Raw genomic sequence first — 4,921 nt, forward strand, 5'->3', positions numbered from 1 at the left:
GGCATGCAAGATGAAGAAAAAGATGGAGGATGTAGACATGAAAGGACACAGGGCCTCACATTTTAATTATGTATGAAGTAAAATATCAACGTCCAGGCAGTTTTTGAGTAGCTGATTTTCATCAAGCCTCTTTGAGGAATTGGCTATTCAACAATCCTTTTTGTCTTTTCGACAGACAGGAAAAAAAAAAAAAAAAAAAAACCTCTAACTCTTAAAATTTAGCACAATCATTGGATGGTAGGGATCAAAATATCATGATCGACTATAATTCTTTAATATTTGAAGTACACCATCTCCAAATGAGATGTCAAAAATGCTACATAGACATATAACGGTAACAAATTAATGACGTACCATTTACTACAATTGAGATGTCAAAGATGACATGGAAAAGAAGGCTAAGCTAACATGACAAAGATATGTCAAATTTGAAGCTGCCTTCAAATTTAATTTTTGTTATTTTCGAAGGCATTCCACTTGCCTTACGTTAAATGCTAGCTTATTTAAGTATTATTTTACTATTTTTAAACCAACAACAACCCAACTTTTATTATTTTTATTTAAAAAATACATAAATGAAGCAATAAATTTTGGCACAACGGGTGGAAGGAAAATACTGATAATATGTCAAATTGTCAAGTTAGCTATCAAATTTAAATTTGATGTTTTGAATTTGACATCTCATTTGAAGATGCTCTAAATAAAATGAAGCTGCCTTCAAATTTAATTTTTGTTATTTTCGAAGGCATTCCACTTGCCTTACGTTAAATGCTAGCTTATTTAAGTATTATTTTACTATTTTTAAACCAACAACAACCCAACTTTTATTATTTTTATTTAAAAAATACATAAATGAAGCAATAAATTTTGGCACAACGGGTGGAAGGAAAATACTGATAATATGTCAAATTGTCAAGTTAGCTATCAAATTTAAATTTGATGTTTTGAATTTGACATCTCATTTGAAGATGCTCTAAATAAAATGAAATTTGCCATTTCTGAATCTAATATGTTTTAATTCCTTTCACTCAATTTTTTAGAAAAACAAATATATATTATGATTAGAATGAGAATTGCAGTACATACACCCGAGGTCCTGATTTCGAACTCTCCTCCTTTAATATCGTTTGGATGAAAAAGAAGTCAATAATCGTGTTATATTGTTGGTTCCATCTTTTAGATTGGAATAGATAGAGACTATTACAAAATAATAAATTGGCATCACGCGACTGATTGCTTATGCATGGGGCAGTTAGACATTGCTGCACCTAATGCCTCCACTGTGTTGTCTGCACTAAGAAATGGTCCATACAAAATAAATGAAACCAATTTTAACTATCCTAATTCTAGTGGACCGGCAAATGACATAATTAACTCATAATGTTTAGTTATTTACCGCAATTTAGTTATTTACCAATGTTGTTCGAGTTAGATTTGCTGTTGCGGGCTTGTGTCTTTTGACAATGTCTTATGGTGGAGTTATTGTGTAATTTGATGCAACTGATAATTTCATTGGTGGTTTTGTGCACAATCTTTATTAGCATTAACTACTTGCATCTTTTGTATTTCCTATTCAAAATGTTTGGTATCACTAGTTTTGTGAGAGATTATGAAGTGTTTGGTTGTTTTGGCTTTGGATTAGTGTTGGTTGCATTTCCTTGTTGCTTCTTGTGCTTGTCACACATTATGTATCAATATGATAGGCTTTTTTTTTTTTTTTTTCTTTTTTTTTAAAAAGACCAGCTGGTGACTTCATCACGACATATGACAGCTATTAGATTGACTAAGTTGGCCTTAATATTTTTCTCTTTAGTCTTTTTAATTTGAGAACTTTTTTTATTTAATACAGGGTTCTCTCTTTAAAATTTATACTTTTTCTTAATACTCTAACAATATTGTCATCGTTCATCTAAAAATCATCCTCAACTTTTCCTTCTCATTTATAACAGCCATGTAACACAACATCAGACCATATAACTATTGACCAGTATTGACTAAAGGGTAGTATTTTCTAAAGATTAGTTGCGTTGATATGGCAAAATAGTTAGTAAGGTTGTTAGCTAGTTGATATGGTAGTTAGTTAGAATTGTTGCAGCTATATAATAGCTTAGAGTGGAAGACAGCTATTGAGCTATATAAGTGTGTAAACTGTCATTGTAATTCACTTGGTGACACATACTGAAATTCATAGCTTTCTTTCTCTCTCTACAACTACATTCATTTCTTTCATTTTTCTGCAATTTATGAGTGCTTACAGTACTGTTATCATGGTATCACTCACCCGTCGATCCTCGGTGCCTATTCTGTTGTGCAATTTCTCTTGATCAATCGAAGTTCTTTGCTGATTAAAGGTTTTTTGGGTTATTTCTATTCGAGGTTCAAGATTGCAATGTATATCAAGTTCTTCGTTTCTGATTTTACTCTGCACACCAACTGTTTGTTTTTATGCTTCAATGAGAAAATGACTTTTGTTCAAGATTGAAAGCCCGGTAGCCATTTTATGAAAATTGCAAGGCCAATAGCCAACTTGTTAAAGTTTTGAAGATTGTTACTTTTCACTCAAAAAAGGCCGATAGCCAAGGAGTGGTTTATTGAGAAATTTGTGATTTTGTCCCTGATATTCAAGAATAAAGTTTTCTGTGAAGAAAGAAGAATTGTTTGATCAAGATTACTTGTAATTGTCTTCAAATTGCATAATCTATTGTAAAGATTGAAGGGTTACTTGGTATATGCTCATAGTAAAGTTACAAGATGACAATTTTGTCAAGTGGAGTTTTCAGTTTCAACCAGTTCTTAGAGGCTAAGATCTTTTTTATTACTTCACTAGAGAAGCTCCATGCCCTCTAAAATTCGTGATCAATACAGAGACGAGTTACAAAAGAGGTCACTTCAGCTTACAAAGATTGGGTAAAGAAAGAATTGGCTTTGCTTAGTTTACTCATAGCTACATTGTTTGATGATGCTATGGAGCATATTATTGGTTACAAGGCTTCACATGAGGCTTGGACCTGTCTACAAGAAAGATTTGTATTTGTTTCCATGGTGAGAATCAATCAATTGAAGAGTGAATTTCACACAGTTCAGAAAGGTGGGGAATTAGTGGATAAATTTCTTCTAAGAGTCAAGGCTATTAAAGATTAATTTATGTCTGCTGGAGAAAAAAATTACTGAGAATGACTTTCTTATAGTTCTTTTGTTTGGATTACCACCTAAGTTTGAGATGATCAAAACTGTAATACTTGCTAGGGATTTAACTATATTATATAAAGATCTGAGGGCTCAACTTCTTGGAGCAAAAGCAAGTATTGAATAAAGATTCATGTCAAACTATGTGTTCCTCTTGTATTAAAGGGAAAATGTGTAGGCAAGTATTTCCTGTTAGACATGATAAGGCTAGTTTTCTGTTTGAGAAAGTCCAGTCTGATGTATGGGGACCATCTCCAACACAGTTTGTATAAGGGTATAAATACTAAGTACTGACTAAAAATGCATTTGTGCTTAATAGCCTCTAAGAACTGACTAAAACTAAAAACTCCACTTAACAAAAATGTCTTGTTGTAACTTTACTGTAAGCATACCAAGTAACCCTTCAATCTTTACAGTAGATTCTGCCATTTGAACACAATTACAAGTAATCTTGATTAAACAATTCTTCTTTCTTCTCAGAAAACTTAAACTTTGTTCTTCAATATCAGGGACAAAATCACAAATTTCTCAATAAACCACTCTTTGGCTATCGGCCTTTTTCAAGTGAAAAGTGACAATCTTCAAAACTTTAACAAGTTGGTTGTTGGCCTTGTAATCTTTCATAAAATGGCTATCGGTCTTTCAATCTTCAACAAAAGTACATACGTTTTCTCACTAAAGCATAAAAACAAGCAGTTGGTGTGCACAGTAAAATAAAAAATGAAGAGCCTGATATACACTGCAACCTTGAACCTCGAACAGAAATAACCCCAAAAACCTTTAATTGGCAAAGAACTTCGATCAATCAAGAGAAATTGCACAGTGGATTGACGAGAAAATCACTATCTCAACACAGGATCTAGCATACACTATTGAAACTGTGAATCCTTAGAATGCCTATCTCAACACAGTAAATCTGAGACCATACATTGTGAATAAACTTCAAGCTAGATCTTCAAAATGTGTTTTCCTTGGATATGCTTGGGGTATAAAGGAGCCATATGTTATGATTTGCAAAACAAAAGGTTGGTTCTGTCAAGACATGTAATTCACAATGAAGATGAATTTCCATATAGAAATGCACCAGTTCAAGATTCTAATATCTATATACAGTCACAGAATGCAAGAATTAATATTGTTGTGATTCAAATGGCAGTTCTTGCAATTCATGATCAGGTACCAACATCAAATAGTGTTTCAATTCAGGAATTACAAATAGAATCCTTGTTAGGGAATTCTTCTCAGCAGAAATTTCAAATATGCAACATGGGTTTGATATTGGGGATCTGTCAATTTCTAGTTCACCTCTCAGTGCTTCAAATATGCAGCAATTATCTTCATAATCAACTTCTCATCACCATCACTCTACTCCTACAACAAACAAATCACCTTTAATGCATGTCCATCACAATTCTCAACTAGAGGTAATTCTTCCCTTCTCATCTCAATTGAATGTAAATTCTGAAAATCATGTATCAACAACATATTCACTTCCTCATCATTCCATGGTTACAAGATTGAAAGTGGGACTATTGAGATGCAAAATTATGTTGCATATCTAGCAACTTTTCCAAAATTGAAATCCATACAAATCACTAAAAACAAACCTTTCTCTAGTGGTTATTCATTGTCATTGAGATTACTGATAACATAGAATCATCTAGTTTTCAAAAAGTTGTAGGTATATCACATTGGCAGAATGTTATGCAAGAAAAATATGACTCTCTTAGGGTAC

This window comes from Malus domestica, chromosome 06 (assembly GCF_042453785.1).
Source record: "Malus domestica chromosome 06, GDT2T_hap1".
Classification (NCBI taxonomy): Eukaryota; Viridiplantae; Streptophyta; class Magnoliopsida; order Rosales; family Rosaceae; genus Malus; species Malus domestica.